The following is a 27,466-nucleotide window of genomic DNA, read 5'->3' on the forward strand; positions in this document are numbered from 1 at the left end:
CAGTATCCACATACATTCACAAAGTATGTTTGGGTACTTTTTCTCAAGGAATCATGACTGATGCATTGCCATATCAATAACAAGAATTGATTACGGGCAGTTTTGTTGTGGTGGTGCTGAACCGTCTCCTTCCTGTCTTTGTGCATTCATTGGTTTGTCTTTCCTCAAAACGTTTATATTTTATTCTGTTCTTAAATTTCCCCTTTTGAGAAAACTCTTCCTTGCATCTCTGTTTCTCTCTCTCATTCTTTTGCTGCCCCAGGGTTGTGTTACAGATGTACACAGGGCAATGCAGCCGTGCGGTATTATTATTGTGTGTTTTCTCTGTGATAACCTGACTGTTCTCTGCTGTAAACATGAACGTTGGTTTGAGGCTTATACATTTCTTGCTGTGTCATCGCTGAATAACCCATAGGACAGCTCTGGGTCACTGCTGTGAGGTCCTCCTCACTCGTGCTAGGGTACCAGAAGGTGTTCCTGAAGAGGTAAAAGCCTGCTCTTGTGCTTGGCCATCGGTAAGAGGTCCTGACCATCTGTGCTGGCTCCCCATTTCACAGGGTTTTCCCGTTTTTCTCCCCAGCAGCATGCAGCCGGCGGAGCCGGTCAGCCCGGGGCTGGCCACTGACCCGGGGCTGCCCAGAGCCTGCTACATGATGGCACTGGGCCGGCCCGTGGGGGTATGGCCAGCCCCTATCAACGGGCACGGACTGGGGTTGGGACTGGCTAAGTCACGAGTCCCACATCCCCTGCTCTAGCTCCCATTCCTCCACGTTAGATGTCTTCCCAGGATGTGGTTACAGAGGCAGACCAAGCAGGTTAATATTATTTCCACGCGCATGTGTGGTAAGATGTGCAATGGTCAGGTCTCCTCCAGGGCGGGGAGTGGCATTGCCGTTGGGATGTGCCGTTTGTCTTACACAATTAAATAATTCTGTCATATTCCCTTTACTTTTCTAATTGTAGCCCGGTAAATATCCGGATAATACCATCAATATTGCTACGAAGTTACAGAGCTGCGGAGGCAATTAGAAAGTTTCCAGTGTCAGACGCGAGTCCCTTGTGTGCTGCCGATCGGCAGCGGAGGCAGTGGGGGGGGAGGAGATCATGGCACAAAACCTGCCGCGTTGCTCTGTAGCTGATGATGACAGTAAAATAAGACGTGTTACTTTGTTTAAAGTCAGAATCATTTAGCAATTTTTGAATACATTCTTCCCCATATTCACTCTGATTCTGTTAGCAGGACTGGAAAATTGCACTAATAATGCCATTATTCAGGAATAATACTTGATTTTGGCTTCAGAACAGGGAATGTAGTAGTTGTATCCATTTTGTGTAGGCTGAATTCATTTGTAAACCCACATTTTACTTCTGCACCGGTCAGACTGGGATCAGTTTTATTTTCCTACACAAGCGTAGCTGCTGAGTGGTGGACTTGCATCTTGCTTACCTGGATAACAGGACTTTGTGAACTCGGTATTACTGCATTAGTATTAATAGTATTGTAACCTGCGGGGCAGTTTCCTTAACTTGTGACCGGCCAAGCGCCACGGGAGCAGGCTGGCTGAGGTCGAAGGCTGAGGAGCATCTGCTCCGACCCTGCCCGCGCAGGGGCAGCCAAGGAGGGTGCGCAGGGCCGTGCCCAGCTGCGTTTCAACATCACCACGGCTGCAGATGCCACAGCCTCCCTGGGCAACCTGTGCCCAGTGCTGGGCCACTCTCATAGGGAAACAAAGATTTCCCCTTTTGTGCCAGCTGCCCTGTCCCATCAGTGGGCTCCTCTCAGAAGAGCCATCCCCATTGCCCCATGTGCAATGTCCCCAGAACCTTCTCAAGGCAGAAAGGCCGCAGGGTTTTAGCCACAACGTCCATCTGACCCCGTCTGTCTGTCTGCTTCCCCACGTGCAGGGATGGGAATGAAAAACACGCATAAAGCAGTACAAATGCATTTCTCCTTGTGTCTTGCATTGGTCAGAAACTGAAGCATCAGCCTCCTTCCTTAATCTAGGGGCTGCAACTATTTAATTCATTAGTACTGTCATTTGTAACTTCACTGCAGCTTCAGGGGGGGCTTTTCCTGGAGAAGGTCCTGTTGCTGGAAGGAGATGGATCCTTCTCAGAAGGAGGAGTGCAAATGAACAAAGTCGCTGGCGTCTTAGGATGCTCAGACCTGGAGCTGCTCCTGCCTCTGGCTTCTACAGTTCCCTTGTCTTATCAGTCATCTATTTTATCTGTTTTGCTTAAGCACTAGTTAGGCAAAGAATAATAACAATAACTCCCACCTAAACAGCCAAAATACTGCACTGATGATGAGGTTCCAGCATTTTCTACTTCTCTTAGTGTGCAAACTCTGTCAGCATTGAAACTGGTACATATAAAAGACCTTTCATCTCACTGATTTTCCTTCTCACATTCCGTATAATTATTCTAAGTAACTACTTCTATTGTTAACACTTCTATTGTTAGAAGTTATTTATAAGATATATGTGTAAAATTTTATTACAGAAGTTTTATGACATTTTGTAGATGTTCATAAGCCATGTGACAACAGCCTCAAAACGTCTTTCAACACTTGCCTATCAAAACCAATGTGGTTTAGAAAAAATTCCTTAATGACTCCTTGCAGCCCAAACGATAAGCTACAAACCACTCAAAACATTTATAACAAATGCAAAACTAAGATTGTGTTTGAGAGCCGTGGTCATGTATGTGTGCATTCCACTTCTGGAACGTTTGGGAGTTTACTTTCTCCATTTTTAAGCGTAAATGCTTAAAGCACATAGAATTAGCTGCAAAAGTTAAAAATTTGGGGCCACAGTTGGTATCTATTTTGTCAGCCGTTTCCAGGAGCTGTAGTTACTTACAAGTCCTTCATCCTTTAGCGTAATTAGTTCACAGGTGGTGTCTGGGAAAGTCTTTGAAGAAGCTGCTGAATTCTTAACGCTGACTAAATAACTAACAGTGACAGGTCAGAGAGAATAATTGAGGAATCTTCTTTAATTAATGATTTCACATGTTATAAGGCACTTTTATAAAAATTGGACTTAGAGAGAGGGGGCTTTAACTTATTTAATATTCTCAGGAACAAAACCTATGCTTAAACGAGCAGTCTGGGCAGGTTGGACAGCTCCTTGAACTTCAGTCACTTCTCCCTGATCTGCCTCACTGCATAGCTAGGGTGGTTTAATATGTCAGGATACCAAACTAATACCTGCTTTGCGGCAGGCTCTGTTTGTTTCACAGGAAAGGTGTCAGTTCCCCTCTTTTTCTTCCTGTTCTCATGAAGTTGTAGTTCCCATTTTAATCAATGAATGATTTGCATATGGAAAATCTACAGGGTTGGACTCTGAATCTCAGAATTCACGGCATTGTTTCTTGCCATTAATTTTGTCTTTATGTGAAGAAGGCAGCGTGTCCATTGAGCTAGAGACTTGTGCACGTGGGCAGCAGCCACGCGGTGCAGGCACGGCTGGCGCAGCAGCGAGCCCTGCGGCTCGGGTGGGCGCTCGGCCACGAGGAGCCGCCGGCCGGTCGCTCTAACAGCCTGCACCCGGACAAAGCTCGCTCTTCTCCCAGTTTGTGGAGTTTCTTCAAGAACTAGACAAGCATGGAAATATCATTAGGATCTGGGATAACAGATCACGGGTCATTGGAAGTTTAACTTCTAAACCACATTAGAAACAGATACCTGCTTGGTCACAGAGCTGCTCACCCTGAGTGCCACTTCACTGCCTCCCAGGTCATCCCAGCCCGGGAGGGAAGGAGGCTGTCCCCGAGTGCCCTCCTTCTAAATTCGACCGTTAGGTCACCTGTCAGAAATACAACACCGTCATAGGTTCTGTAGTCCCAGTTTACGGGCATAAAAGCATACATAAGGTTACTGAGACTTGCTGTGAGAGAGTAGGCATCAAAAAACATGTTAATCCTATTTAGTAATTTTGTAAAGTTTCATGTTCATAATGTATTGTTGACATTTCATGTATTTCAGAGTGCCGGGCAGATGTGAAATTCCAGCATGGTGCTCTCTGCTGGAATAAAACCAGTTTATATGTTCACCCAGTATTATGCATCTGCACACTTTATCCGGTGTGCAACGTGTTACTGCAGGAACGTGCAGCACCTCAATGTGGGTTCTTAAACCAGTAACTCCTCGAATTATATACCGGCTATGCTATGGGGAACAACTGCCTTAAAAGCATTATATTCCCCTGCTGTTACAAACAATTAACGGATGTTTCAAAAATGTTTCTAAATCAGTCTGTGAAAGCTGCATTCTCAAAATCTGTGGAAATAGGTAAATGGTTAAGTAAAATGCATGTTTCAAGTTACAGTCTATGCTCTGTGACATTCTCTAATCTTTAAAGACTGCATCATTTGAGAAGAAGTATATTATTCACTGCTTGCTGACTAGATGTGTTGTTTAATATAAAAAGGACTACTTTCTATCAGCTGAAAAATAGGATTAGAAATAGGTCATTGTTAGTCCATTGATAACCTACTTGCTAAACTAAAATGTAAAATGCAAGAGTATCTCTTCTGATATAATATTGCCTACAGGCCTTCTGTCATGGGGGATTTCAATATTAATGAGTTTTCCCACAAACCTGAGAAGCCCACATGGGTGGCAAAGCTGCTCTGACACTCACCAGCTTGCTCAGCCAGGGTTTCACACAGAAATGAGAACACCCAAATATTTCAGAATAGAATTCATTGATCATTTTGCTGAAATATCATATTTTAACCAAGAAGTGCTCTTGGGAAATGCCAGGAAAGGAGTGCAGGGACATCTTTGAAATGATGCTTGTAGCATATGAGAAGGGTAGAGGACGTGGGAGGCAGACAGGGACCGCTATCCGATGAGCTGCCGCTGCCTCGGTGCCCCCCTCCGTCCGACGCGGGGCGATGAGGCCCCTGCCCGGGGCTCTCGGTGCTTCAGGGCGTGCTGAGCGCTGCACCCCAGGGCCTGGTCTTGGTGCTTTCTGCTTACAAAAGCCATTTATCCACCCCGGGGCTGGGAGCGCCTGCTCCCATGGCAGGCTGGGGCAGTGAGCCCTGGGATTACCTTCTGCTCTTCGTCCGCAGGCGTTTCTTACCGTCCCAAAGTATGCCAGGAAGTCAGGTGTTTGCACACCAGGCGTGTAGCACACCAGGTGTGACCCCACGCCAGGGTCTCCCAGGAGGGACCACAGCCACGGGGGCTGCACTCGTGCGGCAGGGCCGACCTGCAGTGCTGCACCAGCACGGCAAGGGCACAGCAGTACCGGGTCTCCCAGTCGGCAACTGCAAGACAGTCAAGCTGCTCTAGAAGAACCTGCATATACGGACATGTTGTGATTGAGCAACGAGAAGTTGGAGATCCAGAACGTGATTCATTAGCAAAAAGAGAGCAGTCTTTGTTTCTGTTTATCACATAAGGGTATGTTTTATGTGAAGGTTTTGTCAGCCAGAATTGGCTGACTACAGTCATTCGTAGAGGAATAAATATGCATATATCCATCTAGATGAGATGTGCAGCCATGTGCAGAACTTGAAAATGTGTATGTAACTGTGTATATATAACTTCTGGGAGGGTCCCAACTCTGCACAGAATGTAAAAGAGTCTGCAGCTACAGGTTGGGAAGGCTCTGACAGCCTTGGGTTGCTGCAGGAGGGAGGGCTTGGGGGAATAGGGGACTTGTCAGAAAATGCCCATTTGAAAGCTCCACGAATATGTCAGTTTTAAAGAAATTCAAATACAGGACTGTGGAGTTTTGAGTGGAAAAAAAAAATACTGGCTTCCTTCCAGGCTACCCATCTTTTCCCAGGCTGCACTTCTTTTCTTGTCTTTCCCTGTCTGAATTTCTCACCAAATGGAAATTTCAGTTTCTTGCCAGCTTCATCTACAGTATCTATGCAACGTGGACATTTAGATGCAGTTGGCAGCAATATCTCTAGCTATGTCGGATGAAAACCGACATCCAAAGATAATGTGGGATCAGCCATTTCCTTATTCTGAACCCAATATTTAAAGGCATATTTTTGAATCTTTATCTTTCCTTATTAAATACCAACCACGAGACACAATCTACCAAACTGTTTTTAAATAGTTTGGTCCTTCTTTAAACTTTCTAGGTGAAATCTTAAGCATCCCATCAGGCAACCCAAGAAATACTGTATGATGCATTTTTCTTTGTAAAAGAAAATAGAACATAAACTTATAGGGAAAAATGTAGACATGATAGTTGGGCCACCTCGTGTCCTTCGAGGTGTGTAGTTACGAAAGGCTCACGCAGCAGCTCTGAATAGTAAAACAAATGTTGATTTGTCATGAGTTGTCACTGCTCCCAGGGTGGTGCATCTTGGTTTTAGCCTGCTTTGGTGCAGGACTCTACAGTTTTTGAAGATGAACCTTCCTCAGAATAGGAAATGGTTTTAGAGGCACAAGCACAGCAGCAAGCACAGCGGAGCAGCCCCTGAACACTCGCAGTGGCAGGAACAGCCCCTGGCTGCGAGCAGACGGAGGTCACTCACTTGTGGAGCTGCGCTGAATAAAACAGAGATGGTTTGCTCAGAGCTGGACCAGAGCTCAGCATCTTGCCTGTATAGTTCAGGTTATATACTCAAGCCACTTACACAGTGTCCTGCAGCACCATGACCTTTGCTTTCTTCCAGGCCAAGGTTGTTAATGAGAACGTATGACCTGAATACTAAAAAATGAACAATCTCTTTTGAAGGGCATAGGGCAATACTCAGTGTGAGTGTGGTAGTACCAGAAGTTTGTCTCTTTGAGCAGTAAGTCTTCATGGGAACCTTACGCCTATTTAGGACCTACTATATAAGTGGAAAGACATTAAGAGCCCAGATGTCAGGCTCAATTCACCATATGCTACTCCATTTATCCAGTAAGTTTTACAAGGAAAATTCACCTTGTAACTGTTCCTATGATTTGGCACCTGCTCCTGTGTATGATTTTCATTAAATCCAGATTTTAATTGAACATCTGAATTTTGAGGTATCGGAAAACCTGTGGAGCCAGCTGGTAAAAGTTTTAAAGATGGTTTTCATTAAGATGAAAGTTTTGCGAAGTGTTTTGCCATTTTTCCGCCTCTGAGTTAGACATTCTCCGAAGAATCTCTTGGTGTTAGGCAACTGGAGGCCAACATGCCCTGCAGCAAGGTCCCCCGCTGCACCCTACTGCCGTTGGTGGCACTGGGCGACAGGGGGATGCTCAGTGCTGCCTGTCGAAACACACGTGAAACAACGTGATTGACCCTGAGCCTTTTCCATGTTAAGTACAAAATGTTCTTCTCATTGTTAAGGTCCACGTCTCAGCTTGCATTTCTCTCAGTCATATTCCAAATGGTGGGGATGCACCTCTTTGGCTTCAAAAATTTTTTGATAGAATTTGTCCTTCTTAATATCTCTGATTGCGACTGAAATGATTGCCTACCATTCAGCCTTCTTATTCAACAAGCACAGTATATAAAAATACACCGAATGAGTTTTCTGCCAAACTGAGGCAATTCAGAGAACAACTCAGATTTGAAAGATCAAGAGCATGTTCACTTGAATGAACAGGGTATGGATTTTATAATAGGAAAACAGCAAGTAATTTGAATAGTCCGCAGTAAATTGTCAAAGCAAAGCACTCGAGTTATAGAGACATTTCGGAAATAAGTAATGCCTGTAATGTTGTTTTTAAGGTTTCCATACCTGCGGTCCCCCATGGCCTCCCATTTAGAGTGCTTCATTTTAAATGAAGGAGGAGATGTGTTTTACAAAGAGGTAGAAAGCCTCACCCCGGTAAATGCAGATTATTGCTACCCAGGTCTCATTGAGTTATGAGGAAGGTTCATTTTGTAGAAACATGAAGAATTTTTGTAGCTTAAGGGTTATATGCAGTACAATTTAGAAAAAAAAAATGAATTGTGTATGGAACAGAATATGTCCTTCTCCCCTGTGTCTCAAATAATATCAGAGGCAGTTTTAAAGGACTCCAAATCCGTCTCTGTCTTCCAAAAAGCCTAGCTCTTTAGAAAGGCATGACATAGGGTATGCACGCAAACTGTGACTCCAAAAGCACCCTTAATTCCCAGTGAGGTTAGAGAAAGAGAAAGGTGAAACACTTCCATCACTGACTGCCAAGCTTTACCTACTGCCCAGAGGGGGACATACACCATTTTCCCTGCCATTACTTTTTTTTTCTTTTTTTTTTTTTTTTATAATATGACATCCATAACTACTTTGAAAGTCGCTTGCATTCCTGCCCGGTGCCATGTACTGTCTTCTGTCTCATCTCTTAAAACCCTGCCTTTGCGCCAAAATCGATGGCAAACCGAAATTGCCCATTGGCCGGCTGGGAAACGTTCTGACAGTCTGTGTGCTGCTTTCACGTGATCCAAGGGACACACCTGACATTAAGGTTGTCTGGTTGCTACCTACAAATGCTGCGTTATGTGAAGAAGAGCTGAGCTGCAGCTCACCTACAAGGCGGTTGCTGAGAATATTAAAGAACCTTTTTGGCACGGTATTTCCCTGCTTCGAAGTGCATTTCAAAAGTAAGCGCAGCGTATTTCTACTGAAAAGAACGAATTCCTGAATTCAGAAGGCTGGTGAGAGGGGGGGTGGCCAGCACACGCAGAAGGCACTTGGCAGCCGTCCCCAGGCCCCCGGCAGCTCTGCGGCTCGTGTCGGGCCCTTTGCGACAGGAGCTCAGGCAGCAGGGAGCAGCCCCGCGTGCCTTTGCTGGTGTTGTTCCCAGCCTTCCTGCACGTGTCGCCGTACAGCCACTGCAGCTCATCTTCTCTTTTCGCCGTGGGGTACCTCCTCGATACGTTGTGCCAGCAGCGCATGCAGGTGCAGATACATGTCCACACAGAGCCGTTTGCGAAAATCTGGATGGTTTCAGACCCAGCTGCCCCCATACCACTGACAGTATTTCATTGATAATTCCACTTCTGGAAAAATGTATTTATAGGTCAAGATTCATCAAGGTGCAGACTTTCATTAGCTCCCTGCAGGTTTATATGTTAACTGGTCAGGGACCAGTAACAGCAAGAAGTGGGGGACGGAGTACCAGGGCTGATGCAGGCAGCCTGCAGGTGGGGAAGGGGCCTCCTGCTGAGGCATGCACTGTCCCTTCTTTCAGCTGTCTTCACCAAAATGTTATACTAATGGATAGAGACTTTCAAATTCACGAGTCTTAACAGGAGTCTTATGCCTAAAGCTGCCAGTCACATTTGAAAAATCTCAACTGTTTTGTGTTGTTTTTTTTTTTTTCCTCTCTCTCTTCTGCATAATAACACATGCAGAGCTGAGCCATAATGTCTCCAAAATCCTCTGGATTAAACTGAAAAGCAGGTGGGGAAGGCTGGTGTGTGGAAAGCCTCCCGATGCCAAATCCTCCACCAGCAGCACGAGCTGCGGCCTGGGGAGGGGCAGCACCTGGAGGGGGCCTGGGTCTGTGCGGGCCTTCCGTCAGTGCGGGGGCCCAGCGTGTGCGGCCGGAGGCAGGGGGTGCCCGCTTCCCCCGCAGTCTCCCCCAGAACCCAGAGCAGCTGCTGCTGCGTCCTGGGAGAGCCCCGCTGCACCGCGGTTAAAGGGCAGGAGTCTAGAAGGACTTTGGGAAACAGAGAATTTCCTGGCTCCTTTTTGTTTAGCCTTTTTGTCTAGCAAATTGGTGTAGGGAAGCATAACGGACTGATGAGGCCAAGGCTTCCAGCCTCTTTCTTCAGCAGCTGCTGCTGAAGCATAAGGTTTCCACAGCTGTCCCCCAGCCCCGCGTCCCCAGGCCGTCCCCCCATGTCCCCAGTCCATCCCCGTGTTTACGTTCACACCAGAAAGTGTGACTTTTATCGGCTACTGTATTACCATAGAAAAAAAGCAGGAATAAGTACAACGTAGATTTGGTCACGTCAATGGCCCGCTAGCTCATTATTTTCCATTACAGGATGCACATTAATGAACAGTAGCAAAAACTGATCTTTATAGTAAGAGCTTCTGGTTTGCAGTAAGGAATTAAAACACTCAGTTCAGTTTCAGTTTAAAGTTAGCACTTCAGAGGGGCTCAGTAGGTCACAGTGATGGTTGGATAGGACGATCCTGAAGGTCTTTTCCAACTGAGGTGATTCTGTGATGATAAGCGCTTTCTCTATTTTTTGTGGCTGGAGTTTATGTGATGTTTGCTAAATCCTCAGCTCACAGATGGTGGACCCCAGAATTAAAGCAACAGCTTTAAATAAAAGAATTAAAATAACAGCTTTAAAGCAACAGCTTGTGTCCCTGCACAAGCAAGAGGTTGTCAGCCTCAAAGGATTAAACCTTATCACAGAGAGAGGAGGATGTGCCTGAAATTGATATGCTTACATCACTGTTGTATAACATGAACACACTGAAGACCAATTTAAATTCACTGAAACGAGGCTCCCATATCCAGTCATACTGACAGCAGGGCGTGTTACACAGTCTCAAAAAACAATTAAAGTATAAAATAGCTTCTAGAGTCAGACAACAGATTTTCACAGTTTAAAAGCTGCTTTGCGCTTTCCCCTAGAATCACCATCTTGCAAGTAAGGAAAACCGTAGGTACGAAAAGATACTTGGGTAGCTGGGTAAGAATAGCTACAGGTGCGATTTATGCTTGAGAAAGGAGAAAAGTTGTCAAAAGGAAAAATCTGCTTTGCTAAGTGCTGCTGCAGAAGGGTTTGTTATACCTGGAGAGTTTAGCGTATGTTAAAGAAGAAAGGAAGAAATCGCATTTTTGTAACGTGCAAGGTGGCCTGGTTCGTGCCACCCGCGGTCTGGTTCCCCGAGCCCCACGTGCTGCGCAACAGCCAAATTGTCTTAATGGGGGGGAAGTGACAGAGGAGATGAATGCCTTTCCCTTGAGTCATTTTCTGATAAAGACACATCGCTTAGCTGCAAGATGACAAACTATATGTTCAAAGTGACAAATCATTTAATTAAAATTTACAAGCGGTTAAATACTGTTTGACCCAAATGGAGGCAGTTATCATGAATCAATTTTGGAGGAGGAACTAGGCTTTCCAGCAGATCGATAGCTCACAGCTACAGTACCTGGACAGTCTCTGCATTTCTTATGTGTTAAGAGCTCTTTTGCTGGCTGCTGTGCAGTCTAGCTCACAAAAGATCTCAATCAAGTTGAAAAGTAGTAACAATTTTACTTAGGCAGTGTTTGAACACTCAAGTTTCATGAATAGTTAATGTCACATCATGAGTTCAAGAAAAATGGCCTTCTATCTTAAGAGCAAATAGCTCAACTTTTGATGAGTTATGTTTTTTTATTGCATATACAGGCCAGTGGAAATTGTAATCATCTTTCATGAAAAGGCTCGGCAGTTTTTATTATAGGAAAGTAAGGGTGGCCATTGCATTTACTAACTAATGTAGTAATGTGAAATTGCCAGGGTAACACACTTTTTTATTTATGCTGCCAAGCACATAATGTTCTGGTAGTTTCATAAAAATATATATTAGAGGAATTTCACATGCCAGCAAGCTGTAGATCTCTTTTATGTATATGACTTATCCAGTGTCCTTCTATTTAAGACATACCCCATTACAAAGAACAAGATTAAGCAGTATTGACATACAAGACAAACTCAAGAGATAATACTGGTCTGGTCAGACATAATTCAAAGTGGCACTGTATTTAAACTCTTTTGGAATTAGTAAACAGTTTGACTTTGCTATTTATTTCATCCATCACCTTATTATAATGAGAGCGCTATTGATGATTGATTAGATATCAGCGTGGTTCAGCAGTAGACTTCCATGAATTCAGGGCTTTTTAATTCACCTGTAAAACCAGAGCAATGTATACACTATGCAGAAATATGACCAAGAGAAATCCCAAAGAAGTGCTTGAGAAATTCAGCAGAATAGATGAATAAAAAATAAATCTTTAGAAATCATCTGACAACTTCCCCATTGGAATATTTGTTTAAGGGTTGTCAGCTCCTCCAGCAAAAATGTTCCTTTTTCATACACATTCACCAAAAAGGCAAGAAATCATGTACTAACCTGTTAACTCAATATCCTTTGTCAAGATCAGAAGAATGATGTTCAAATTGTCCAGAAACTGTAAAGTTCAGTGTAACATAATTGTCATTCACAGTGTTATATGACGTAGCCTGAATGTAGCAGAACCAACAAAATCTTAATGATACATGAGGACTATCAAAGGTTGCCACTGAATACATAGATTTAATATGCAGCTTAATTCAAAAGCTTATTTACAATGTCACACTTCATATTGAGGAAAATGATTCTGACAACCAATCATTTAAAATACAGAAAGAATGATTTACAAAAGGTCAGAAGTACAAATATTTTACATATTAGCTACTATCAAATTAATTTCCTCTAAAAGTTAGAAGGATCAGCAAATGTCTTCAAAGCTATTTACAATATTTCAGCATAAGACCCAACCTCTAATTACCAATGTAAGTCATAAATAATTGTCAAGTATGCAAATGAACCCCAAAAATCTATCAAATTAAAGTAATTAGCTCCCAAGTCAAATTTTTCTGTCGCATTAAAATGCTTTTACTTTTCTTAAATGTGACATTTTAAAATGAAGGCAACATTGTCAGGGAAGCAGTTATTGTAAGCTGTCAAAATTACATGCATAAGTACCCGATTGCACACGCCATGCATATTATTTCAGAAACAACCTGACTGTCAGTGTCCTGGCAATTGGCTTTATAACCCATAGCTTCTGGTACAGCACCACACTTCTGAACTGGGCCAATTTATCAAACCTGGACCCTTGCAGGAAACTCAGAAGTTGCCCACTTTATATGAAGATCTGAGCGTGGTTATCTGGCACGGGGAGCAGCAGTTCTTGGCCAGGCTACCCTGGAGAGCCTTCCAGACCTGGTGCTTTGGGGTCTGGATGGGAAATGGGTCCCTCCAAGTGAGGGACCGCAACAGAGATATGGGGGAGCAGGATGGGGCGGCTGGCTTGCTTGTCCCAGTGCTTTCTCCAGCACTTTTCTACTTGTCTTCTCAATGGCATCTTCTCCAAATCTGCATTTGCCATGTCCAGTGGAAGGCCGTGTCCCATCCACCTCCATTTAATTTTGGATGTCCATGCAGAACCCTACGTCAACCTCCTCTAGACTTGATGATTTTACCATGTGTGTATTCTTGTCTACTTCTTTTTAAGCAAAACAAGTGATGATGGCTTTCATTGATTGTTACATTGATTGCAAGGGAAAGCTTTCACAGGGAGACAGGGGGATGACACTCCGGTAAGACCTGCAGTTGAAAGTTATAGTGTGTCTCTTAAGACGTAGAAATGTATGTAAAACTTATCATGTTAGCAAGCACATCAGTCTGCTGAGCACTTCTGTGAAATAAGAAAGAATTGCTTACTTTTGAATAATGAGAAACACGTATACTAAGACACTGGAATAAATTTTTGCAAGCCTAAAATAGTAAAAGAAAAAAAAAAAGTGAAAGTATCAAATAGAAAATGTGTCAGTAAAAAAAAAATAGCATACATATGTGCTTCAGAGACAGTGTGTATGTTGTACTGCAGGCGTACAAAAAGCCATCCTGCTATAAGCAAATCTTGGAAGACAATTGTGACATCCATATTTACTCACTGTAGTGGAGCTCCAGAACTTGGTAGCCACATGCATTACATGGGCCTACAGTACATGGGACCTGTTATTGCCTAATATATTAAGTTTTCGTATAAATTAGTTCAATAGCATTAGTTCTGATATCTGTTACAAGGAAGAATTTTCAAGTAATGAAGGGCTTTAGTAGACACATCATTTACAGAACTGATCTAAAAGTGATTTCGTTGTTCATTCTCAACAGAAGAGCTTCTTTTCTCCAAATTCTGAGGTTTTGCATACATAAACTCAGGAAAAAAAATGGTTTTCTCCCCAAAACTGGGGCAAGAAGGACAGTTTGGGATTTGTACATCTCTCTTTTGGATTACAGCTGAAAATACTCAATAATTAAAAATAGTCCCAGCTCAGTATTTAGTCAGAAGTTGTGTCTGAGTCCATACATTTCTCAAAACCAGACATGTAGATATCTCTACTGATGTCTTTTTGGAAATCTTGGGACATGTGATGAGGAAGTCATCAATTCTGTTTGCAATTATCATGTACTATCCCATAAAAATACAGCGCAGGTACTCTTGTATCGGGCCACTCAGACTGCTGCGCAGTGATGCAGTACATCCCTACATATATGCACTAGCACATTTTCATTCTGAGATCATTATTTTTTTTACCATATTCTCTCCTAAGAGTTCAAATACGCTATTCTGAGCAATGAACAGCTTTCTTGTAAGCAAAGTCAGACCCAAGCTGCGTTTCCTGGCTTTGTTGACCGCACTGGTGTTATTGAATTATTTTTCTGCTGGTAGATAGTAGGATGCTGTATATTGTACTATCTAGTTTACACAAGTCTGTATCAAGGTGTCACCTTTCCTCTGTAAAGCAGTAGTAATTCTGAAATGCAGTGAAACAATAAGCAGTCGTGTCAAATTCTCCATTCAAGGAATTAATGCTTTAGCCAGGACATTTAGTGACCTTCAGGCCTCCACAGAAGTGCCTTGTTAGTGAAACCAAGAATATTTTTCTCTAGACTCTTTTTTTTTTTTTTTCTTTTTGGACTCCCAGCCCTTTCCAGCATTGCCAGCCCTATACCTGTGCTGTAGACGTCTCCTGCCCTCGCCCCCACCCCTCGGAGCTGCCCTCCCTCGCTCCCCGCGGTGCCGCATCACGCTCACGAGGCCCCAGGGACGCTGACGGCACGCAGCCCCCAGCCTGTGGCACGGCGGCACCATCAGCCGGGTTACACGGGCGTCACTTTTCTTTCAGGTCTGTGCAGCTGTGTTTCAGCCTACTAAGCACAGCGCTGATGGAGACATCTGCGATTAGACTCAGCTTGAGGGACTTTGGGGTTTTGGGCAGAAAAGGGTTTTGTTCGGGGCTTGTTTTCTGCCTAGACGTGCTTAGGGACAGGTTACACGTCTGAAGCCAGGCTGCACGCCTGAAGCCAACCTCGTGGCCGTGCCTGCACCACCCAGCCGGGCAGACAGCCAGGCCTTACCATCCCTTGACTTCTGTTTGAATTTCGAGTTGGAATTTTTACCATTTCGAGGACCATTTTTATTAAATAAGTCTTGTATTGTTAATAAAATCCCAGCCAGTGTTTCTAGCTCATTAATATGCAGTATCAGATCATATAAAAATGACTATCAAGCTGTATTAGTCTTGCATTTATTCAGCTTTTCTCATATATGCTCCAAAGAGGCAGGGTGGATCTGATTCCAGAAAGCACTCTTCGCTTGGCCTTTGGGCTAGGCAATAACTTTTATTTGAAAGCAAAGTTATTTGAGTCACAGAAGGTAACCTTTCCAAAGATATTACTGCTGAAATAAAACAGGAAATAATATTCCCCACCCCCCAAAAAACTTTACTTTTTTTAATAATACCTTGGGTATATTATTTTTAGCATACCAGAAGAAGGGGAGGAAAGCTAGGCAAACTCAAAGAAAATGGAAGTCGGGTTTTATTTCAAGCCACAGAAACAATAGAGCCCTTTGACTTATTAACAGTTCTAAGGTGGGAACATTTGTGATAATTATAGCCCTTTGAAATCAGATACCACAGAGAAATGGGTTAAAAATGAAAGTCAAGTATTTGAATCTGCTGTTGACCTTATTACATAAAAAGAAAGAGGAGAAAGAGGACGGGGACTGGAGGAGTGTGCCTGGTCCAGCCAAACGCAGCCGCACACTATGTGCCGGTGGGCAGGGGGCAGCGAGGACTGCGAGGGAAGGCTGCCCTCCGCAGCGCCACGCGAGCAGCATCAGGCCAAAGATAAATTTATCCTGGAAACAAGAGAACTCCTACCCGTTCGGAAGTGCAGCTGTAGAAAAAACTTTCCATGGCTTGCTCCCAGTGGAAGAAAAGTAGCTGCTTGTATGATAGATCTGAAATTGTTTTTGAGGGAAATCACCAGATATGTGCAGTAGCAGAGCTGGATGTGCTAAGACAAGAGGCTAATTGCAGATTCTACAGCTGTGTTCATTTTTCTATGAGAACTAAATGTCTGTTTAAAGTTTTCTGCACTTTTTGCATACAATAGGCATGTCCTTAAGGCATAGGAGAGCCAATTTCTAGGGAAGGGAACCGGAGCCCCAGCACAGCCCACGCACAGACTGGGGGGCTCCGAGAGCCCCCAGTGGAGGTGGCTGATGCCTGTCTCTGCACTGCCTGCCATCACCCACTCTTCTCTTCTTCCTATGGAACTTGTAATATTTCAGGTTCTAGAAGAGAAATGAATGTTCCGGTCACCTCTATTTATGATGTCTTCCTGGGGTATTTTTTTTTTTTAAAAGACCTGAAGAGAACACCTGGAAGGCTCTCTTCGCACCAGCAGGAGGAGTTGGATATATGGTGTCATTTTTGACAGATACTTGTCCACACTGTTCTGAGATCCTGCAGTGACCCAGGTTCCTCACCCTCCCCACACAACCCTGTGCTGGGTTTTCCTTCACAGCTCTTCTGGCCCCTACCTGCTGCAGCTCAGCCCTGCTGCTTTTGTTCTACCTGATACAGACACGGGAAAATTACTGCCTTACCTCCTCCAGGGCAATCTTCATGTGTATCCCACCAATACCCTTCCTCCTCCTTGGCTTTTAAACTGCCCTGCTGTTCCAGCCTCCCTCGTGGCTGAGATGTTCCTCTCGGGGCTGTGTCCAGTCTGTCTGTCCGTCCCCGAGGTGACCCATCCGCACAAGACACCAGCCACCTCGCTGCATTGCCTGCACTTCTGTTTACACATCACAGAAAATATTTGTCCTTTCATGGCAAAATAGCATCGATGATTCACTGAAATCACACATACGTTTCTGAGGAATTGTCACGAGTCAAGCCTTGTTCTTCCAGTAAGTTATTCCAGTTGACTATTTTTGTTAGAGTGGATTTTTTCTTTTTTCTTTTCTTTTCTTTTCTTTTCTTTTCTTTTCTTTTCTTTTCTTTTCTTTTCTTTTCTTTTCTTTTCTTTTCTTTTCTTTTCTTTTCTTTTCTTTTCTTTTCTTTTCTTTTCTTTTCTTTTCTTTTCTTTTCTTTTCTTTTCTTTTCTTTTCTTTTCTTTTCTTTTCTTTTCTTTTCTTTTCTTTTCTTTTCTTTTCTTTTCTTTTCGGGGGGGGGGGGGTAAGTAAATTGATTGTTTTCTGGTTTTGTTTGTTTGTGTTTTTTTTTTTCCTGGTCAGATTTCTCTTTTTCACTAAGTTTAATTTGAATAACCCTGACCTCCAAGATGCTCGTGGCTCCTTCTCACGGCAGCACATGCAGCTTTTGCACTTTGAGGTTCTTGCATTAAAATGCCAGCTCAGGTGGCCCTGGGACGGTCTTTGTGTCAGCGCTAGAACCAAGGACATGTGATTTAGGACTTGCCCCCATTGCTGTGTGCTCCTGCTTCCAAGCAGCTATGTTCAGGCTCAGTCTGCCTGGAAGGCAGCAAGGTGTCAGCTCACTGCTGTCGATTACCTGGTCTGCTTCACTCTCCAGACAACGCACTTGGCCATTTTCTTCTGTCCCCTTTCCAGGTTAGATGTGGAACCCGCGTGGTTGCACGGGTTCGTCCCAGCGCAGGGGCTGGTACTTCCTCTGGCTGCCAGAAGCAGTCTCTGACCTCCGAGGCAGGTGTACATCAGAAGTTCTCAGATTCTTAAAAGACACTTTATTTGTTCCAATGTGGTGATTGCACATTTCATCTGTGGAAAGAAATTTGAGATAACTTGAAAATAAATGTTGATGTATAAAGCCAAATTTTATTCTATTCCTTCACAGTAATTTTCCTCATAAATACTTCTTGGTATTAAGAAATATTACTTGCAATAGGAATGGGGTATGTTAGGGCTGTACTATTTTATCCTGCTAAACACTAAGGCAGTCTGTTTCGTGCCTGCTTCATTTATCCCATTAATGTATTAGCAGGGCTCTTTTCCTTTGCATTATTTAATGGAAGGTTTTTTATTTGAAATGATCAAATCCATCTGTGTCTAAATGAAATTCCATTAAAGATATACCGTACAACAATGTAGGAGGGTTTAAAATTGTTTTTGTTTTTGCAGTTGCAACAAAGACATGTCTGTAATAATCAAAAGATGAGAATGAGCTTGCTTTGTCTGAGCAGCACTGTTTTTCTGATTTTATGATACCCAACGACATTTGCTTGAAGAAACAACTTGATAGACAGCAGCATGTGGGAAATCTATTATTTACACTGATTATCTACCACACAGGCTTGTGTGTTAGGGCTGCTATTGTTAAGAGTCTCTCCAAATCACCATTGCCCATTTTTCCTGAGTTATCTGAATCCATTGTAAACATGTAAATGTGGAGTAACAAAAAGGGTGCGTGCCTGGCCCCATTGAAAAGCCCACACTTAGAAGCCACGGAGTAAGAACAACAGCAAGACCGTATAATTAGAGCGCGCAGTAACTACGAGCAATAACTATGGGGATTTTAGGTACCACTGTGTGATAATCGCTTTTAAACTGGAACTTTTCTGTTGGCAACCATATGCTAAAATTTAAAATGCAAGTTTGAAAACAAATCACACCTAGGCAATAAAGTTTTAACAATACCTTTTCATTGTGAAAACGGTAGCAGTATAATGTGCTTGCATTCAATGTAATGAAATGCAGGAGGTCGGGTTGTGTCACGTTTCTTAACAATTTGACGGCGTGCTTAAAAGATGCTGAATATAAAATGCTCACAGCTTCGGTGGGTGTCGTGTGTTACACCCGTAGCAGGCAGGAGCCGAGCTCCTTTAGGAGCACACGTTGGCACCAAGGCCCACGGCGCTTCCTCTGCGGGTGGACGGGCAACGGCTCCGCAGCCGAGCGCTGTGCACCGGGGTGCACAACAGATTATATGGATCATATGGATTATAACTTCCATAACAAAGGAAGCGCCCAAAATTGAGGGTTTTTTAGCTATACAGACCTTCTGTCTGATTGTGAGATATGCCATGTGCCTTCCTTCTTAGAAAGGGCTTTTCTTCTGATATGTGAAATACTCTTCAGCAGTAGCATCCATTTAATTGGAATGAAAAGGTTATCTTACCTTCTCTCAATTAAGTTACCCAGATTTTGCCCATCTGTCTGTTACTTTACTTATGATCAAACTGCCATCATTTTTTTAAGTACTCATTATCTTGAAAACTTACCATTTACTAGTTAGAAAATCTATAAATTTGTCTTTCTCTAAAATAATGCTACTTTTCCTACATCAAATGTTTTACTGTAAATAACTGTCAGATTTAAACCTGCATTTCCACAAGAATAGTCACTGACAATTTGGAAAATTAAACATTAGATTTTTTAGTGTTCCATTTGTTATCACAGCTGTTGGCAGTGGGCTGTCAATAGGAGAGAGGCGGTAGGGAGGCTGTTGACCCAGGTGGGTGACCCTAAAAGGCAGTGAAAATGGGGAGATGCAAACAGGGGACAGCAAAAATGTTGAAGGCGAGCAGATTCGGCAGCCCCTTGGCACCGTCAGCACCCATGGGGCACGGCTGCACCTCGCTGCTGCCCACCAAAGCTCTTCCCAGCCCCAGGGTCACATTTCCAATCGCAGCTCTGCCGAACTGCCGGCTGGATCTCTAACTGCATCCTCCGCTGGAGCACGGGATGCCGCACGTACCAGTAGGTCTGCACTAGGTACTTCTCAGAAGTTGCTGACTTTGGAAATGCTTTGTTCCAGAGGGTTATTTGAGAGCAGAAATCAAGACAGTTAGAAACCTTTTGCACGTAGTTAACAACCTCCATCAGTCATGGTTTTGCTTTCTCTATCACCTTAATGAAACACAGCTGTTAAGTGTTCACCAAGGAGGTGCAGTTTTAACAACTGCAAAATGTGTCAGGCATGCCCCAGCCCATTAATGAGCAAGCAAAAGCCTTCTTACTTAAATTTTACATTACTGCGTATATTTTTTAGCTGCTTTTAGGTTAGTACTTCACTATTGACAACATCTAGCGTGAATTATTTGTGGGTATCTGAGTGGGAGCGCTGGGAGGGGCAGCTCTGCCTGTCGCAGAGGGCAGGGAGGGGACCACACCTGAGATCACACCTGGCTGCTGCCCCAGGACGTGGCTCTCCGCAGCCAGGGAACCCGAATTCCCAGGCAAAGATCCCCTCACTGATGAACTTACAATGACGAATCGCTGAGCTAATTGCCATGCTTTGATTATTCCCCTTTCTTTTTAGCCCTGTAAATACAGCATTTTATACTTGATCTCATTCAGAAGCAGCATCAAGTGCCAGGATCAAATTAGGTACAGAGCATATTGCAAATGGGGTCCTTATGACTGAAACAGGAAATCCTAAATTTTTATTTTCTGTGTATTCACTAAGATACATGCAAACATACACAGGGGTAATATTTCATTTTAAAACATTGCTGGTGGCATATTTATCCCAAGCATTTACCATACTAAGCTTTAATATTTTAGTGCAACAAACAGTTGTTTTCTACTTCCACAGTTAGAGCAGTAATCTTGTATTCTTTGTATTCCTATCTAAAAACACAAAAATGCTACATTATTCATTTAAATTAGAAATAAGGAACAAATCAGTATAAGCCATTCATTTTTACCATTTCTTCATCTCACAGCAGCTTTGTGTGCAATGTGGACGAATAGGACCTGACAACTGCTATCATTATCAATCCCCTCGGTCTCTTTGGGGTTCAGCTTCTGAATCTTTCTGCCAACACTCACATTTCAGAGAATGACAAAGCCGCTCTGTTCAGGCTCTCACAGTCTTTGTCCTCACAGCTCTGTGTCAGAAGAATCTGAAGAAGCTGAGTAAATCCATCCAGGCATAGTTAGATGATAGGCAACTTGTGCAATATTGTCTGCCTCATTTCTCAAGTATTTTCAGATGTATTTATCTAAGCAGTGCTAAGTGACTCCTGCCTACAAAATATAAGAAGATGAAATTCTGCCCAAAATTATACCCCTTGACCTGGAGAATGGCTGTGCGGGTGTTAACAGAGAGCCAAAGGTGGAAGGTGGCTACTCCCTAGAGCAGAGGGAGTACATCCGATGTAGATGAGGCTGCAGGGAGGTGCAATCCCCAGCACCTTCCTCCCTGTTCCTGGCATCACCCTTGTCCCTCTGGCTCTGTAAGCAAGAACTGAGGGACAAGTGACCGCTGCGTGTAGGCAGGAACACGCCCTGCAGAGTGGAGCGACCTCGTCTCGCAGTCTGTCGTGCCCAGTAATGATGTTTGTCAGGCTCCGTGAGCCATTACATGGCGTGTTTTTCACTTGTCTGAGGGGTAGGGCTGCACAGCTCTTCGCTGATTTCTTCTCTTGACTTCCATCACTGTGATAAGCAAAACATTTTGACCATACATCATTTATAAAATAATCTCTTGCAAATGTATGCCTTTATTTAAAATATAAGCATTTTGCATTTCAAATGCGTTCTGGGGATTTCGGCCTGTGCCGTACGGTTTGTTCCTCTCTCATTGAAATGAATTTCAGTGACTCATAGCAGGGACACGAGAACATCAGACTGGAGTGGACCTTCAGAGTCATCACCTCCAGCCCCCAGCCACCACAGACACGGTCCGAATGCTGTTCAACTTTCCTAAATGACCAGCATTTTCCAAGCAGTATCATTGTGGCCAAAGCTCTGTTTAATCAAAGTCTCCACCTGGCAGATACTTTAAAAGGTTCAGATTTATCAATTTAACTTAACCAGTGAATTTTCCATCACTGCAGATTTCCTGCCTCGAGAATGATTGCATTTGCATAAGACTAGACAAATCGGTGTCCTCTCTGATTCCTTGCTATACACAACTCTCAGGTTTTCTTCTCCCAAGGTCAAGCTTCCTGTAACGCTGTCTGGCCTGCAAGGCACAGAGCGCGGTTTCTCTTCTGACAAACATTCCTTTGGCCAAAACACTCGTGTGCCTGCTCTCGCACTCTCCGAGCAGACTACCTCTCCTATCACAAGTCATTGCTTTCTAATTCAGTCTTTTATAGACTGCCGGCCTGCTCCTCCAAAGCCATAAATCCTCAACTAACTTCAAGTGTCACAATATTTAGAGATGTTATCTGTAGGACTCAAGTGAGCCTTCAGAGTCCCATTATCTTACAATCTTCTCTTTTAAAAAACATTTTTGACAGCCCAGACTTCTTCGTCTTTTTCGTACTGTTTTGACCTTGAGTTAGCTTATCCCTGTCTTCTCAGTATATTTGAAATTTTGCATGCAAACTATTAAGGCTTTCTGCATGCAAACTATTAAGGCTTTCCTATAATAAATCATTAACCTGAATATAGTTAAATGAAATGCTTATTAACTTCTCTGCGCATAATCCATTTAACAGAATTACTCTTGCTTATTCAGACAACCCAAAGAGGTCCATGCTTTTGTCTACAAGGGATCACAATTAAAGCTTATAATTATTTCTGGTTAATGCAGTCCTTGGTGTTAGCAAATGTCGGTTTACACATATCAGCATAGTACTTTTCCTAATCTCTTGTGTTAATTAGAGATAGTGATATAATATTACTTCGCTCTTTTTTATTCTCTACCAGGAGAGATGGCAGAATATAATCCTATCTGGGTGAAGAGTACGCTTAAACATTTTCACCACTGCTAAGTGTTATAAACCACTAGGATGACATGGAATAACCAGTAACTTAGGAGGAAGGAGTGCGTGCACTTGCGCGGGCGCTGTGGCGATCGCGCTGCGGGGCCAGCGGAGGGCACGGCCAGGGCCGGGCCGGCAGGGGCCTTGCCTCCCGCGGGGCGTTTGGTGCAGGTCAGTCAGCACTGAGAATGGAGACACTTTATTGAGCAGTGCTGATAGCACAGGGAATTACAAAGCAAGGGGAGGCGAGAGCACAAGCTTTCTCCGTTTGTCTGTTCCTGCTGTAACTGGACTGGCTGCTTGCACAGGTCTAAGGACTGTTTTAGTGTACTAAGGGCCCAAAGGTGCTCTAAGGACCCAATGCAATACGTGCACACTAAGCCAGTTTCTGCAGCCCATGGCTGTGTGCAGATATCGAGGGCTGCTCTTGGCATGCGCGGGTTCCTGCAGCCCCAGCCATCGCCCAGCTCCCGGCAGCGCTCCCGCGGGACAGGGCAGCAGCACAGCCCAGAGCCGCCAGGCGATGCTCCTGGGGACACTGAGCAGCGTGGCTGCTGTTGAGAGTCCTGGGAGAGCCACGGGACGAAGGCGGCCTGAAGGGGAAATCTGCAGGGCAGCGGTGAAGCCACCCCCCACGTGCTGTGTGTCTTTTCCAGATCAGGAGAGTAGCGTGGATGATGGGGCTGGTCTGAAAATTCAGCTCAGAGTTCCTGAACAAGGAATCTGGAAAATTACCTTTGATTAATTTAACAATAAAATAAATTACTGTCCCTCAATGACTGAAGCAAATATGTTTTAAATTTATTGCATCTTATAAACACTGGATCACATTATATTCCCAAACACCAGACTTTTCATCAAGCTCATTTTAATCTTCTCCTAGATGAAAATTCACTTGTTTTTATGGTACTTCTACCACAGATTAGAGCAGAATTTGCGCTGCCAGATCAGCACAAGGGGAGCAAATAATCTGACCTTGGTTTCTATTGGAGACAGATACCAGGATGTTGTTCTGCAAGAGTCTTCAGACAGAGCAATAATCCTCTGCGGACCAACTGCTATCCTTCTACTTGCTCTGTGCTCCGGAGCTTCATAGGCTGTGAAATCAGTTATAAACAGAGTGCACCGTTATAGTGGTAGCAGGAATTATGGAAGTGCCTGGGATAGCTGCAGATGTAATGAGGGAGTCCAATAATCCATGCTTTTATTTAATGACGAATCATACATACCTCTAGCACTATTTCACTGTAGAAATATAAAGACTGCAAATATGCATGTGTGTGTGTGTGCATAAAAAAATGCTCAATGACAAGTTCTTAATGGGAAAAAAGAAGCTGTGAGTTTTGTGCTATTTTCAAACACTTAAGCCTTTTTGCTCATTTCTAAAATAACTTTTTTTTTAGAGTGACACAGAGATCCCTAATTTTTTTTAAAAAAAGGATGAAAATTAACCAGTTCAAGTCCAAGATGACCTTGCCTAGCACTTCATAGCTTGATAATGAAAGCAAGGACTTTTTTTACGTATCAAAAATGATTACTCATTCCAGATGAACGGCTAGGCAGATCATATCAGGGATTTTTAAATTTTAAAAGTAATTTTGTTTTCTTTACAAAGTTTGTAACACATCACAAGAGATCTACAAAATTGTATTAATATTTGGGAACAAAAATTTCTTTTGCCACCAAAACAATCAGAATGACACAGGAAAAGTTAATCAAAATACCAAGGTGAGAAAGTAAAGAACTGCAGAAACTTGTTACATATTCAGGAATTTTTATGAGCCAAGCATGCCATTTTAAACTGTATGCCATAGCATACTTACTGTGACATTGTAATTGATGCAATCCATTTGGCACCAGCAGTGAGAGGCAGGCATCTGCTTATAAATTCGCTTAGCAGCCCAGAAACACTTGGAGATTCCCAGAAGCCACGTTAAAGTGGAGATGCACGACGGCCTGGCAGGATTTCCAAAGCTGTGCTCTCCATCGGTGGCACCCCAGCAGCCGGGCACTCCCCAGCTGGCCGCGCAGGGGTCCCGTGGCTGGCGCAGCCCTGCAGGGGTGCTGCCGTCCGGCCGGAGCTGCAAAGCAGCCTCTTAGAGCACAGCCAGCAGCGCCAGGCTGTCTCCACTGACAGCTGAATTAGAGGGCTGGAGCATCGCACTGTAATGTACATGCTGTGCTTCTGGTCTTTTGCAGTTATACTTCAAGTGTTTTCCAGCTGCCAGTTCCAGTCTGGTGGGTGAAGAAAAATGGCCCGGCTTTTTGAGCCTGCCAGTCTCTCCTGTGGTATGCAGGGCCAAAAAGCAGACTGCAAGGCCAATTGCTGGTCAGACTGCCTGTAGGCATGGCGTGGATTTGGGGCCATTCCACTGTGAGAGCACTGCCCTTGGGGGACTCTTCAGGCCTTCGTGGCCCAAATGTGAATAGCTCGTTTGGTTTTGTTTTTCTACACTGAATACCACCGCAACTCTAAGTAAAACCTTATCCATTGGATAATTGTTGGCAGCGCCTAGTGACAGCAGGCTTACACCAGCTTGCCCTCCTTAAAAAATGTGAAGAAATGGAACAGGTATTGGAAGGGTTGGGGAATAATTTTAAGTGTTGGCTTCATCCCTTTCCCAGCGCCAGTCCCTGTGAGCTGGCACAGGAGCACTGGCTTGGGGTTCCCCATGGGAATGCAGCCCCCCCCGCCGTGTACTCAAATTCAGTCCCTTTCACTTCTCCAGATTTCCTTCTCCTTCAGTTTTCTATCACATCAAGTTCTTCTGGTTTGTCAGCTTTGGGAGACATAATTCTTTTCTATTATTTACACAAGTATATGTGTTTTTCCCCATTAATTCACCTAACACTTTTGTGCTGAAGCAATCCAGATATGATTTAATAAGCTTTACAAAGATAGTGGTGGTTCGTATGCAAGAAATCAGATTTACATAATTTTCCACTGGCTTTTAGAGCCACTGAAGTTCAAATTATCTTTACTTTGGGGAAACTCTTTTAATATGCTAAAACAAAACACCACCTCCACTATGCTTGAGCTTGCTATCATGGTTTTTCTAATACATCAAATGTTTTTTTTCTAATACATTAAATGTTGGCTTGTCATGCTGCTTTATCAGCAGACAGAGCCTTTTGAATGAGAAGGGAAGGGAGTGCCTGGTCCTGTAGTTAGTCATGGTTGCAAGTCATTAAACTGACTGAAGAGGAAACTCTAAAAGCAAGAACTAATTAGGTTGTCGGGTTTTTTTGTTTTGTTTTGTTTTGTTTTTTTAATTTATTATTACCAGGATGGGGGCACCAAGCTGGCTCACTCTTGCTTGAGTTCAGTATCCACAAGCAATTTTCTATCCAGTTCCAGTCAGACATTGGGTCAATTTAATTCCGTGCAATACATAAACACCAGAATTTCCTTCACCCTGTTTTAAGCCCCTACCATCACCCCCGCCCAGCAGAACCAGTGCGAGTGCTCCCCTTGGCAGCACCGCAGCCCCTCTGGCTCTGGGCACACCTCTCGGGGCATGAGCAACCCCATGCCATCGCCCAGAGCCTGGTCCTGCAGCTACACGAGGTCCTTGCCACTTGCCGGACAAAAATGTGGAGTTCTGGTTAGTCAAAGATGCAAATTCTGCGGCTCGGATCTGAGTAAAGTGCCACCTACATAACCAATGTCTGCTCGTACAAGTGGTACTCAACACAAGACATGCACAGCTTTCGTATTTTAGAATAGCACATAGTATATCAGACTGGAGAGCAGAAACTGATACCAGCTCTCAACCAAAGAGCACGGGATGCTGTGGACGACTGTAAGAGGTTGGGGGTCTTGTGGACCACCATTCCTTCTCACCTCCTCCTGCATTAAGCGCTTGCATAGTCCTGGTTGTTTCCACTGCATGCCTCTGGTGCTTGTCTTCTGTTACATTCTTCTGACCTAGCTGGAGACATCTTGAAATGTTGCTGAGCAACACCGAGGGCTGGGACAGAGCCTGATGTAACGGCTGCTGGCGGCAGACACCACCACTTCTGAAAAACTGCAGAGCCCCTCCTATTTTGCTGGAACATCTGACCTGAGTGTAAGATCAGGCTGGCAGCCCCAGAATCCGTAACAGTACAGCAAGCTCCAGAGAAAACATTCACGCTTGTGCTCCCCGTTCGTGATTCACAAAACCGGGGCCAGACCAGGCGGCGGTGCTGAGCCTCGGCCCATGCGGCCTGCGGGGCGGCGCAGCCTGCGTCAGCCTGCGGGAGGGCCGCGGGCGGTGCCGGGCCGGGGAAGCGTGGCGGTGCGTGGCGGTGCGTGGCGGTGCGTGGCGGTACGGCTGCGGGCTGCGGGCACTCCTCAAGGGGTGCTCTCAGCGCCCACAGCACCCCGGCAGCTCCTTCACCTCCCTGGGCTTGCGGCCACGTGGGGATGTACAGCTCTGGGTGCCGGGCACGTCTGCAGGCTTTAGGGCTAGACAGAAGGTGGACGAGTGGTAGAGGTAACGTAGTGCTCCCGGGCTCTGGGCAGGATGGCTTACCCGTCCCTTTTCTTTTCTGCCGTCTTGTATTTCACAAGAACAAAACCATCGGTTTCTGCGCGAGTCCTCTCCTGTGCTGCCCAGAAGGGCCAGCGGACCGGCTGCTCACGGCAGCTGCAGACGGTTGTCTCCTCACTGTTTTCTTGTATTTTAACTCTTGTGCATGCATTTACTGTAATACTTAATTAGGAATTTGAGAGAGGCTTTGTATTAAAGCAAGTAAATACAGCTTCATCAGAGACTGACAATAAATGTGCATCTCTTTGGCTAAGCAAAACTTTCAAACTTTGGCTCCAAAAGTT

General features: G+C 44.3%; 1 protein-coding gene and 1 long non-coding RNA gene across 7 annotated transcripts in view; one reads left to right on the top strand and one right to left on the bottom strand.

The window, feature by feature from the left end:
- NEGR1 (neuronal growth regulator 1) overlaps window positions 1–27,466 on the top strand; it is a 322,390-nt gene that overhangs the window by 267,075 nt on the left and 27,849 nt on the right. The gene's annotated exons all lie outside the window — the stretch shown is intronic.
- On the bottom strand, window positions 5–27,038 carry LOC308199403. The gene is made up of 3 exons (XR_013954615.1): window positions 24,471–27,038; window positions 23,623–23,744; window positions 5–23,370 (listed from the first exon to the last, which is right to left on the bottom strand). It is a non-coding gene; the product is annotated as an uncharacterized lncRNA (long non-coding RNA).

This window comes from Anser brachyrhynchus, assembly GCF_964034855.1.
Source record: "Anser brachyrhynchus genome assembly, chromosome: 8".
Classification (NCBI taxonomy): domain Eukaryota; kingdom Metazoa; phylum Chordata; class Aves; order Anseriformes; family Anatidae; genus Anser; species Anser brachyrhynchus.